Source organism: Dermacentor silvarum, chromosome 2 (genome assembly GCF_013339745.2).
Source record: "Dermacentor silvarum isolate Dsil-2018 chromosome 2, BIME_Dsil_1.4, whole genome shotgun sequence".
Taxonomy (NCBI): domain Eukaryota; kingdom Metazoa; phylum Arthropoda; class Arachnida; order Ixodida; family Ixodidae; genus Dermacentor; species Dermacentor silvarum.
The window spans coordinates 25,326,567-25,339,290 of record NC_051155.1 but is presented as its reverse complement, the minus strand read 5'-3'; the positions used below and the strand labels follow the sequence as shown (position 1 = coordinate 25,339,290).

General features: G+C 44.4%; 1 long non-coding RNA gene across 1 annotated transcript; it reads left to right on the top strand.

Annotated features, from left to right (window-relative positions):
- Positions 1-788: 788 nt before the first annotated feature.
- LOC119440880 (uncharacterized) lies at positions 789-12,214 on the top strand. Its single transcript, XR_005189646.2, has 3 exons — positions 789-3,218; positions 3,351-3,419; positions 11,393-12,214. It is a non-coding gene; the product is annotated as an uncharacterized LOC119440880 (long non-coding RNA).
- The last annotated feature ends 510 nt before the right edge of the window (positions 12,215-12,724 follow it).

Genomic DNA, 12,724 nt, shown 5'->3' with positions numbered 1-12,724 from the left:
TAATGCACTCGGTGGAACTACAAACAAGTGAAAGAAGGCACGACCATGCACCGACCGTATGATCACGTGAGCCCCAGTTTGTCAACCGCCCATATGGCAACGTCCAAGGGATGACAGCCACTCATAGTGAATCTAGATAAACTAATGAAACTGGAGGCGTTCCGACGGACAAACCAACGTTACTAGACTAGCTTCAGTTGTAAAACTCTCCACCCATCCGCTTACCACCGCTGTCGCCGCTCCTTGGGCAGTCGCCAGATGGCGGCGCCGTTCCATAGCGCTCCACTGGAGACGCCTCGCCGCAGCCTTGAGCTCGCGCGGACGGGCAGCTTGCACGTGTTTGACGCTTGCTGGCGTTCTCCCTATAGTGCGAATTAGTGATACCATGGGAAATCGGCATCCACCTACAGCGATAACATATATCGGGCTAGTTGGTTCATACTGAAAGAACGGTAAACTGCGCGATAGGAAGAAACGCATACGACGCAGCGCAGAAGCTGCGTTTTTAAGTGTCGTGTATTTCTTCCTGCCGCCTGAACCTTTCACGCAGTTTACTTTTCCCATACAGAAGCTTGGCACGTTTTCTCGCTGCTTTTACTTGTTTAACGCTTTGGTCTGGGGCAGTTATACGCCAGCTGGCGAGACCAAATTTGTTATCCACAAAAATAACAGCACAACTTTCTTGTAAACCACTGAATGCTGTATTAAAGAAAACGAAGTGAAAAACAACTGTATGCCCCTATATATAGCGAAGACTTAAACTGTCACAAGGGACATAATCTAGGCAAATGATTTGGGCCTATAGGTGGAAACCAACTCCCCCTACAGCAGCTTGGCATGTTTCCTCGCTGCCTTTACTTCAAGACTGGATCCCCGCCGCTGCTCCAGGAGCCTTGCCTAAGAATGCAATTTTATGCAAGGTATGCGTGTATGCATGCGCACGACCAAATAAAAATTAGCGTAGCTTGCACAAGTGGCGCAAGGCTAAAGAAACAGCGGAGCTGATCGGCACCTAGCTGGTCCTGGTCTTACGGGTTATGGTTTTCCGGAATTTATTGATTATTGATCGATTATGGATTACCTATTGATTGGCTATCGCAAGGTATGGGCCACGTATTTGGGCTAGGCTAATCACTCCCAAGTCATCCCCAGCACTTTCCGGAATTTCTTGATTATTGATCGATTATCGATTAGCTAATGATTGGATATCGCAAGGTGATGCGAGGCGCAGCTGTGCGCTGTGACGTCATCGCCAGGCGAGGTTTTGCGAACACTACGCGGGGAAGCAAAAAGCTTACACAGCTCCGCTGTTAAAAATTTAAGGAAGTGTGGCCTCAGTTCCTGAAAGCGCAAGCGGGACCCAACACGACTCAGCGTTTTCTCTGACAGCTCGTCTAAGATGACCCAGAACAGGTCACCAAACATCTCTCTTCGTTTACGTTTTTCCCCCGGTTGATTCAGCAGATACGAGGGAAGGTTCGGGAACACTTTCGGCACCGCACCCTCGGCAAGTGTCCACTTGTCTCGTGGCACCTCAACCGTCTGTCTATTGATAATATGCACAAACACTTTAAGATGTCCTGCTCATGAAAGTTTAAATCACACACCATGGATTTCGCAGAGAGTTCTTGGTCGGCACGAAGAATCGCCTTGTTGAATGCCGAGAGAAGTGTCGCGTTGCTGGGAGCACATAAGAAGTGGCGCGCCGAATTGTCGACATCGTTTGATAGGCGCTTCTTGCAGTCAGGAAAGCAGCACGTCGGCATCGTCTGCTAATATCCTTAACAAACGCGGTGAAGGCTACAGTTTCGCGGATGGCATGCTTCCTGAAATCTGCCGTCAACAACCAACTCCAAAATACACCAACGCTGCACCGCGTGTTTCGTCCAGCCAGTTCGCGTAGCCGACTAGTGGGGAAGTGAAGCTAGGTGTGGCGTCCGCGTCATGAAGGCGCGGGCGGGTGGCGGTTCCGCGCAACGCCGCCGAGTTTTACAACTGAAGCTAGTCTGGTAACGTTGGGGCAAACTTTGTCTTGTTACCATTAGTTATTTCATCTTGGGGCGTTGCCAGAGCTCGTGAAGGTCCCGAGTTTTGCGAAACTCGAGACATCCTGCATAGCACCCCAGGGGCTGTATTCACGGGAGATCACTTTCGCAGATAGTTTCATTTTCAAGAGATTTTACAAAAATCGGCCCCAGACGCGTCCGCGGATAGGACCGTCAGTGTTTATGGCACTGTGCCCAGCCCGCTATCTTTGCAAAGTGAAAGGGCGCTGAAAAAAGCGCAAGTGAAGCCCGCGAATACAGGCAAAATTGCCGCGTGACTGACCGCTCGAGGCACTTTGCGTGTGTTCGCGGGCTTCTTTCACGCTCGGAAAAACACTTTTATGTAGCAAGTTTTGAGCAACAATAAGCTGCATCGGGAGTTTCTCATGTTGCTCTACAATCTTCTCATTAACACTTTTAATCTAATTAGAATATTTGAGATATTTGAGAAGTTGATAAACAATTGAGTCTAATTATGTAATCAGGGTGAACGCAAATAATATTATAAATATATCCAAGCGACGGCAAACAACCTTACCTTGGTTCTGTCTAGCTACGTGGCATTTGTATATTTTTAAACCTTCATGTATAATAGTTGGGACACCTGGTATATATGCAGCGTCTTTGTAGTTATACGCAATGGCTAGCTTCACAAAGTCTGCGCACCATAGCTGTTATTTGCTATGAGAGTCATAATTTTTGCTCTAAATTAGAGTCGCCAAGCACATAGGAAAAAAAGTTATTTGTTATCACGATTGCCTATACCGGGGCTTCTTTTATTATTTTTTGGAAGTCCAAAATTTATAAAAAAAATGCCTCTGCACTACATTAATCCTCCTCCAGTCCACAGCATTTTCAGGCATCGAGGAAAATGCATGGATGAATTTTTTGCCTTCCACCGACAAAAGACATCGCCGAGAGCTAGTGGGGCTATACTAGTCAAAGTGAAACCAAATAGACCTTATTTCAAGCTATCCCAGAAACCACTGCGGGCGCGCAGTGCAGCATGGGAAAAGTATGTATGCCGGCGGGGACGAGGTCGGGCCGGGTCGGGCCGGCAGAGTCTGGCAAGCACTCCACGTGGGGAGCGAAAAGCTGCGACGCGAGAAGCGTTAAATCCAGGTCTGGTGAAGGCAGTTCGTCAACGCAGCTTCTCTATCCGCATCGTGACACGTACGTACCATTTTCATTTGCGTCGGCAGCATGCAGATGCATTACTTTTATGCAATTATCTGCATTGTCGCCTCATACAAAACATGCATGGGCCTAACGTGAATACTCTGCTATGCGTTCGAACATTTTCAGGCTCGCGTCTTCTGAATAAACCACCAAGTGCATCGCGTGAGGTGCAGCAATGGCCTCTGTGAAAGAGAGGTGAGTGTACATTTTGTAAAAATGAGAAAGTTGAAGCTTCGGCTGGGCTGTTTAACAGTGACTGTGCCTCCCAGGTAGTACAGCGAAATATTGCATGTAGAATAGGGTAACCCACCTCGGCGCTTCTTTCGCATCTCACGGTGCGGTGCGGTCGGTCACATCTCAGGTGAAACGGCGTTTTCGAAGAGCAGTTAACATAAAGTTACAGTTGAACATAGTGCTATGAACGAGCATGCGAGAATCTTAACGACTGACACATATTCTGGGTGCAGTGATGTCTACTCTGTACAGCGTTTTAGTAATACCGTTTGGCAGCAGTTATTGAAGGACAGCGACTAGCGAAACTACTGATATAGCACCGATCGCCATAAACTTGCATCAATTTCAGAGATTCGACCACGTGTCCAACGTGTATATAGCTTACGCACGCTTCCATGCCGTCTTGTGTCGATGTTTTGGGCACTTTTTGATCCCTTCCGAAACTTCTTGTAATAGCTAATTTCTGCAATTAAAGAAAACTTCTGTGAGAAGAAATACCTGAGAATTGCGGTTGCTCAGCCTGTGAGCTGCATGAACATGTGGTGCCTCAATTGTGCTATGACTGGGCATCTTTTGAACTACAGTGATGGGATTTAATATTTGTAACATGTTAATACTGACAAGGCATTATGATGAAGCAGTATCCACTATTATGAAATGACATTGTGTTTCACACTTGCAGTTAGGGCTTGTTTGTTATATTGGGTGAGAATTAGTTAACCTTACAATATTACCAATTTCAAACCACATTCTCTAGCAACATAGAAGCTTATGTGGTTCACCATATATTTGCCACTTATGGGAAATGAGCAAACTATATCTCACATGGTAATAATATAGACATTTATGAAGCCAGTGATTTCATTCGCTTAGCAAATAAATTTTAGACCCATCATTAGCACAAGCGGATGTGCAGAACTTCCTGTAATTCTGATATTTATATTTTCATGCATGTACTTCACTGTATTAAACTTTGCTTTTCCCAGTTTACCCAGCTACACACTCAAATGGGGTGTCTTGTTTTAGTATGACTAATGATATAAAAATATTCAAATTGCCTAAAAGGTAAGACATATGTGATATATGAGAGTGTAGAAAATCTCCCATAACCTCATATATGTATCAAATTCATGCTTTTCTCAGTCATGGGATAAATGCATGTTTAACGCACTCTAGGAAAAACACAGCACAAAATATTTCAGAGAGGGCTGAGCAATCTTTTATTACAGAGCACAAAACAAAAACATTGCAGGCTAGTTTTTTCCAACATTTGTGTCACCGCATTCTTGATTAAGAGGAAAGATCCCGTACAAAAATGACTGTTGATTTTCTATTGACGTATTGTTGGGGTATTGTTGAATCAACGGACTTTCAACAAAGTCTCTAAAGTCTTTGAGTTCGCTCAACAGTTGCACAATGATATTACCATTGAGAGCTTCTCAATAAATAATTTATTGAGTAATTTGTGTTGATTTTCGTAGTTGTTTTTTTGTTGTGTAGCAGTTGAGTTTAGCATATACTAATTAGGACTCGCATATGAAGGCGACATTTTAAAACTTTATTAAGAAGCATTCTTTGCCTCATTCTTGTCACTTTGTGGTAGGTAGGTAGGTTCTAGTTTGGGTTCGCTTTCGTAAAAAGAAAACAGTGTGTGACCGACTTTGGCACCGAACGTTGACCTTCGAGCGTAGCAGCCCGGTGCTCTAACCTTTAGGCCACGAGCGCACGCGTACGTCTCTCGTTCCGAAACCAGTCAGCGCTTTGAATGCTCGGCGCGCGCGCCCCATGTAACTTCCTCGTCTTCTTGCGACAGCTCGCGCTTTGAGGCGCCATGTTAGACTGTACTATGTCCGGGACCAGCCCGCTTTCGTAGCCGTTTACGCTACGTAGAAACTGCGACGTTGAACCATCTTCATGATCGCCCACGAGTACTTGCTCGCCGGCGTACAAATGCCATCGTCGTTTTAACATACAACATATGGCATAGCCATAGGTGCGATCCAAAATGCGCACGTTTTAGGGAGCAAAAGAATGTGAAATTCACTTGCAAACACGGTGACTGCGTGCATGGGGAGTTCCCCAAAAGTAGACACGGCGGCAGCGCGGATGGTGGCGATAAGGCTGGCGCCGACAAGCGACGACGCTACCTTTGAGCATCGGACGCGCTGTGCGAGCCGTAGGATGCAAGCGCGCACAGGCTGTAAACATACACTTCAGAGGTCTTAGAATTTCCTGTGCCACACCCTGTGTCTCGAAAGCATACTAAATTTTTTTATCCAACGGCCGTGGTACTAGATATCAAACAACGAACGCGCTTTGAGAGCACAGCGCGTTGAAAGGGTTTCGGATTCAGCAACAGCCGCAACATTACGCAGCTAATCGCTGTCTCAGCGGCTGCTCCCGACATTCGCCTTGCAGAAGCATGCGATAAAATTCTTGCCATGGAAGCCTCCCAAGCCTGCAGCTCTCCTATGTTCAGTGAAACAAACGAAGGCCAAAAAGAAATGAAAGAAATCAAACAACAGTTACGCGCCCACGTTATACCCTACTTTTTACCGCGTCATCTGCAAAGATGCTGCAAACTACTTAAACAAGTTATTGTTCATAAAAATAAAGATATTAGTAATAACTTTTACTCATAGGTGACCCAATGAACGCCAAACCAGTGTTGGAGCATGAGTGTGTAAGTGTGTGCGTGCGTGCGTGACTTTATTTTAAGCAGTCTTTTGCAACGGTATCCAGTGTGCCGTTAGTTTCGTAGTCGCAATTTTGTTAATCGTATTTATTTTTTACGCTGCAAATTCAGTTTTCCTTCAAAATTTATTATGTTTTCTATAAACAAAAATTATAAATCATTATTTATGGATATTAGTGGTTATTTTTATTAGGAACGACTTTATTAACTTAATACGATACTGAGGCTGTGACCGGTTTTCGACTCTGTCACTCGTCTGAACTTGTGCGGTGTTTCGGGCCGCGCGCGCTTTGTTGGAAGCATTTTCTTTTGTTTTTGGAGATCATGACGCAAGTTTTAGTGAAATTGCTCTATGATGATAAGTGGGATGTTTACCCGTTGAAGACGTTTGCTGACGCAGCTACTGGTCTGCGGGTGATGTTCGAGCCTGGCAGTTTTGATGAGTTGCGCGGCAGAATTCATGATGGAAGGAAGGCGAACAAAGCCGCAGCCTAACTTCTGCACACAGGTAAGTGATTTCGTTTTCTTGAGCACATAGCCGCGTTTTTTTTTTTTTTTTCACTTGGACGATCGTGAGATGTTAAGCACACCGTTCACTTTCTGCAGGCAAACCGCATGCCCTGGAGCGAAAGCGCGCGAAGCTAGCGCTTGCTGCCGCCGCTGCTTCGATTGAAATGTTCGTAATATTATCTACTAATTTGCTATCGCAATCGATGCTTCGCCTTTGGAGCAACACTGTGATATTAAAAAAAGTATTCTTAACCTGTAGTGGCTCATCGTATACCTTAAGGCTAGTGTGCACATTTTCTCGCGTAGTCGTTAACTGCGCCTCTATTTGTGTTGTGCTGCAAAATATATTTCGCCTTTTCGGTATGTGCGGAGAACAGCCTACCGATAAGTCCTGCATCGGCGCGATGATTACACGGATACACATCGTAAATGAACAGAGGCGTGGTGGCGACGTCGGCAAAGCCGCCGACGGGCTTGCCTTATCACACATCGCCACCCCAACCGCAGTAAGCATATTTATCAAACGTGATGTGTTGCCGTTTAAGGCGTACTGCACGCTTTTAATAGGCGATAACTCAAGCGCGCCGCCGTTCTCTGATACCTCTTTGAGCTGGGCCGACTCGAATGTGCGTTGCTTGCAGAAACGAAAGGAACGCCAGACGGCTCATCGGCGCCTCAAGCTAAGCGCCGCACTCGAGCACCGTTAGCGCGGCGAGGAATGGCACGTTCATGAAGATAGCTCACTGCACAGACGCAAGCGTGCAATGCGCACAGGACGCGTACGCAACGCGCGGCACACAAATCGTGCGGAATGTTCTTAGCCACGCAGCAGCGGATACTAAGCTTCAAAGAAGCGGTGCCGGTTCTCACTAGCACGCTCGCGCGCGCATCGCTCTCGGCGAATTTTTAGGTCTGCCCTGCTGCTCCCGAAGATTCGGACTGCTGCTTGGTATCGGCTGTGTACTATAGCATGGTCTTTGGTGTTGTGAGAGAGCCGGGAATATATTTCACGGGTGTGAAACAAACATCGCTGTGCGTATCTTTGGTAACATTTACTGTAACAATCCATTTCATCATTTTCGCGACGGCCCTCTTGAAAGAGACGAAAATTTTTAATTGCCAGTGTAGTGTGTACTAATATTTAGTGCGTGGTTATGTATATTGTGTGACAGATTTTTAATTTGCATTATCTAATCCTGTCTACATTCCCTTCTCTACAGGTTACACATGCACCAAACGCCCAGGTGCTAACGTGTTGTTCGTCAAGAACAGCTTGGCGCTGTTTCTCGCAAGAGACATCCATTGATCTGCGGCTGATTCACCAGAAAGCTCGCATCTCTATTGCCACTCTGCGTCAAGTGGGATTTTTAACTATTTTTTATTCTGCCCTGTGGTGTACGCTGTGACGCTGTGAAGACTTACTTTCATGGACGCTGTGAAGGCTTACTTTTGATGTGTTCTGCCTTTTAGTTGTAAAGAATTGGCTACCTTGTGAGTGGAGGTAGTTCCTTTTTCTTGTGAGAATGTTTATCAGCCTAACCAAGTGGTACATGCGTACTTGAAACAGCAGCACAGACGAGGATAATGAAATAAGTAGGAACACATACAAGCGCCGACTCAACTAGAAGTTTATTCTCGAAGACAGGTTGTAAACACATTGGAACTTGACAAAGATAAGAAACCATGTATGCGTGGCCTTTGTGATTAAACAAAATTGTGTTTTCTGCTGTAAGGGGTAGAACGAACAATTGTTTCATCACAAAGACCAGAACACAAGAGAAATTATGGAAGCCTTATTTATTGATTGCAAAGAAGACAAATGCATAAGCTATCTGTTGCTCTTAATGGCAAAGAGTTGGGATTTTTAAAAGAGCTCTCCTTGTTTGGTGGTATCACTTATAGGACATCTTTCACTGTTTTTTTTTACCTGCATATTTATACTACAAAACACGTCTTTCGTTCCTTTTTTTTGTTGCACCGGGCTGTCTGCCACGCATGCATGGCTATTTCTTTGTCAAGTTGGCCAGTGTGCTTAATATCTTTGTCGTCACGAACAAACTTCTAGTTGAGTCAGCATTACTGTGTGTTCCTACCTTATTTCACCGTTCTCATCTTTGTTTGAGCTGTTTGTAAAGTATGTACACACACCAAATTACCAAAGTATCCGTAAAATTGAGATACATGAAGTTATTTGCACTATTCATTTCTGCAAGAATGGTATAGCTTCTCATCTCGTTTGTTCTTTACGTTGTACAGTTTTTGTAATATATAGCTTGGAAAGACGTTTTCTGTCAGATTAAATATGCATGTATGTCATTTTCGATATTTTTTTTCAAAACATGGGTAGTGCAGCTCCTTCCGTCTTTCAGTTACTGCTTTGTCGCAACTTTTATATATTTTATGCAGCGAAATGCTGGTGGAATTATATATATATTTATGTGCGCAAGTGTGGTAAATGGTGTTTTGTATGTGCATTTATTTGCGTTTTTTACTAGCTCTCCAATCTGGCTGTACAGTTATTGAAACCTTTTCTCATGCTTTATAATGAGTCTTTCTGGGCTCTTTGATGATGCAGGTGACCATTTATTTCACTGTTGGCAATTGCGTTAGCTGTGTGTCACTCCAGTTGTCTGTCTATTTTATGTCACTTAGAATATCATTGAAAGTATTAGCCTTGCATTAGCTTTTTATTGACCGAGGTACCAGTTAGTTGCTGCGTAGGGTGAAAAAGGTCCAAAGAAATGATTTCATTAGCTTTGTTCAAGTCCAGAAAAGATTCACTGATGAGCTCACTAAATTAGAAAATGCCACCAGTAAACTCTTCGTACCCAAAAGTAACACAAGAAATTAAATACTCTTCACACTCGAGAGGGAAACAGCGCGAAAAAACACGACAAGAACGGAGACACACACCAGCGCTTCTTGTCCCTTCTTGTCTTCTTGTGTTTTTTTGCGCTGTTTCCCTCTCGAGTATGCACCGACTAGCCCAAGCCTCTACTGTCTTGAAATATTGTGCAGTTCTTGACTTATGCAAGGGAGGTAAGCTGCTTTTACAGCACAAATGTTTTAGAAGTTTACCTCTGAAAAACACGATTCAGGTGTTTTGTATATATATTATATATATACATGAAGTCATTTGTTTCCAGTTTACTAGTTATTTTGCCTACTCACAGGCAGCCGTAAACCCTTCTGTGAGTGTTTACTGGGTGTGTGAAGCATTTTACTGTAAGGTATCCAGTGGTCTTCATTTTTGTATTCATGCATGCAAGCCAAGAGTTCACGTGTTCAAAGTTAGTTACAAGGGTATGCTTAAGGTCTGCCTTTGAGTCACTTGACTGTTGTTTTTACAAAATGTATTTTTTTTCTGCTGTAATTGTGAAATATAATTCTTTCTGCTGTAATAAACTTTAAGTTGAGTGAGCATTCGTGTGTATTCATATCTTAATTCAGCGTTCGCATCTCTGTTTGAGCTGCTGTTTGTCAAGTCTGTACATACACCAAATTGCCAAAGTGCTCGTAAAATTGTGACACATAAGGCTATTTGCATTGTTTATTCTTGCAAGAAGGCTATAGGTTTCCATCTTCCGTTTGTTTTTAACATTGCTGTACATCTTTGTAGGTCAAGTTCAAGGAGTCCCTTAGGTAGCCAATAAGAGTGATAACTTTGTAAAATTTATCAATTTCATCCATCATCATCGTAGTTTTAAACCCACTAAGTTCTACTTTTCAGTTCTCATGACCCTGCTTTGTGCTGTGCTGTACAGGCACAGGAACCTTTTTTATGCTGTAAGTGCAGGTGGTGTTGTATATCTCCCAGAAAAAATTGTTGCGAGTTTAACTAGGCATGTGTACACTTTTGCTACATTTTTTCAGCATGTGTGCTATAGTTCTGCTCCCTTACACTTAATAGCACTGTAGGCACTAGCGTATGTCTTCAGGTTTCATACAGTTGTGCCTTATATACTGTAATAATGTGTCATGTGAATGCTATATTACATATTAGTGTACATGAAATATGTCAGTTGCTCCTTTGCTTCCGTTCGGATTAGGGAAAGTTATGTGAAGAGGCACCGGGGCATGCAAGTGCAAATAGCAAAGCAATTTCAAAATTAAGTGCACTATAATGCCACAAGCCCAACAAAATATCAATGATATTTCAGTGGCAATTTTCGAAATATCAATGCCATCTCAACAGGCGCACAATGTACTTTTCAATGCTGTGTCAATAATCACTCAAGAAATGGTCAACAGAACAATCACAACAGCATTTCAAGACTGCATCAATGGAAACCCAACAGAACTTCCACAGAAATTACCCAATGATATGTCGAAGCACAATGTGCTTTCAATACTAACTCAACAACTATTCAACATTGACTTGCCCAATTGTGTTTCAATAAAATTTCAGTGGCCAATATTCAAGAGCCCTCAACACTTTGCTCAATGATATCCCAACAAGCTCCCAATGAATGCTCAATAAGATACTCAACATTGACCAATGATATTTCAATGCATTCTCAACAAAAATTTTTGTAAGGGGAAGGCAAGCGAAAATCAGTGCTGCACTTAGACTGTTGGCAACTGCGTGGACAAAAATGGAGAACCATGTTTAAAGAGGACCAACTGCTCCTGTGGCACATTGCAAGAGGTGTCGGTGCTTTAACAGCTTTACATCTACCACGTTTTGCTTTGATTCATTGATTTGCAATGTTTGTGCCGTTTATTGCAGGCCGGTACTTGCTCCACAGGAATTTCAGGCTCTTAAAGGCCCATGGACAAAGCAAATGAAAGGTTTTCCAGCCACCTTTTGTGAGGCAAGCATCCTGCAGTTTGAAAACCCACATGGAGCCAAGAAGCACTGTTCTTCTGGATACCGTATGTTTAAAGCTGACAAAGTGAGCTCTGTGCTTTTGCACTACGGCACTGACATTACATTTAATAAAGCAAGTGTCCAGGCACATTTTTAATTAAGCGAGATGTATGACACTAGCTGCGTACTCGCCTCCGACGGCAAAGTCCAAAGTGGTCGGTGCACATGTGCGGATGGTGCAGGAGGCGTGTGCAAGCATGTCGCTGTATTACTGTGGTACTTTCTGGACGTTCAGCGCATGGGCCATCTCTTTGTGCCAGATAGCATATCATGCACATCTAAGTCAACAACTTGGGGGTGTCAGAGCTCAACGCGTAAACTTGAGATGACGGACTTTTCAGAGCTCAAGTTTACTGAGCACCAGCCAGGCAAAGTGCCTCGGCAACAGGAACGCTCAGCTGAAAAGCTCAATTTTCAAATGAAAGCGTCTGCACTGAAGAAGCTGTGTACAGGTCTCCAGGAATCTGGGCTCTCTCCAATGTTAGTTGCTGTGATTGAGGATGTCGGTTATCAACCGAACAAAATTTGCCAGTCCGCTGAAGGTGTGTCCAAGCAGCAACAACAAATAAGGCTGCCGTTGTGTATGGAATATAAAACACGAGATGACATGAAAGTTTGTTCTTTGTCCCTTGAAGAGGCTCAGGCCTTGGAAGAAATGACAAGAGGCCAGAGTAATGTCCCCCTCTGGCATAAATAAAGGAGGAAAATAATTACGGCGACGTAATTCTTTGGAGACGTTGTGTTGAGAAAAGCCCCTGCAACGGAAAAATGTGTTGCCTCTGTTAGGCCGCGCTTCTATCAAACATACAAAATCTGCGGTGTAGGGCTGCATGATTTTTTGTATATATTGTCGCAGTGCCGCAACTTGCCCACGTGTTTTATGAATAGGGAGGCGGTCACTCCCCAGCGCGTCCGAGCAGCAACCGTTTCTGTTTTTGAAGGGTCGAACGGCCCGCGTGGTATCGGGTGACGAGCCGCGGCGCGCGCCGAGGGGGCGCGGTGCGGATGCGGAGAACGGATTCGGAGAACGCGGTCTTGCGCGCACTGGGTTGGCATTCCGCCGATGGTCATAATAGGTCAACGCGGACAAACCTCGAGGGGAACGGCTGTACGCGGTGTTGTGGCGCCGGCCTCCGAGTTCCCTGAGGGCTAGAGACGGCGCCGAGGTTTATGGCCTAGCATTGTTGACCA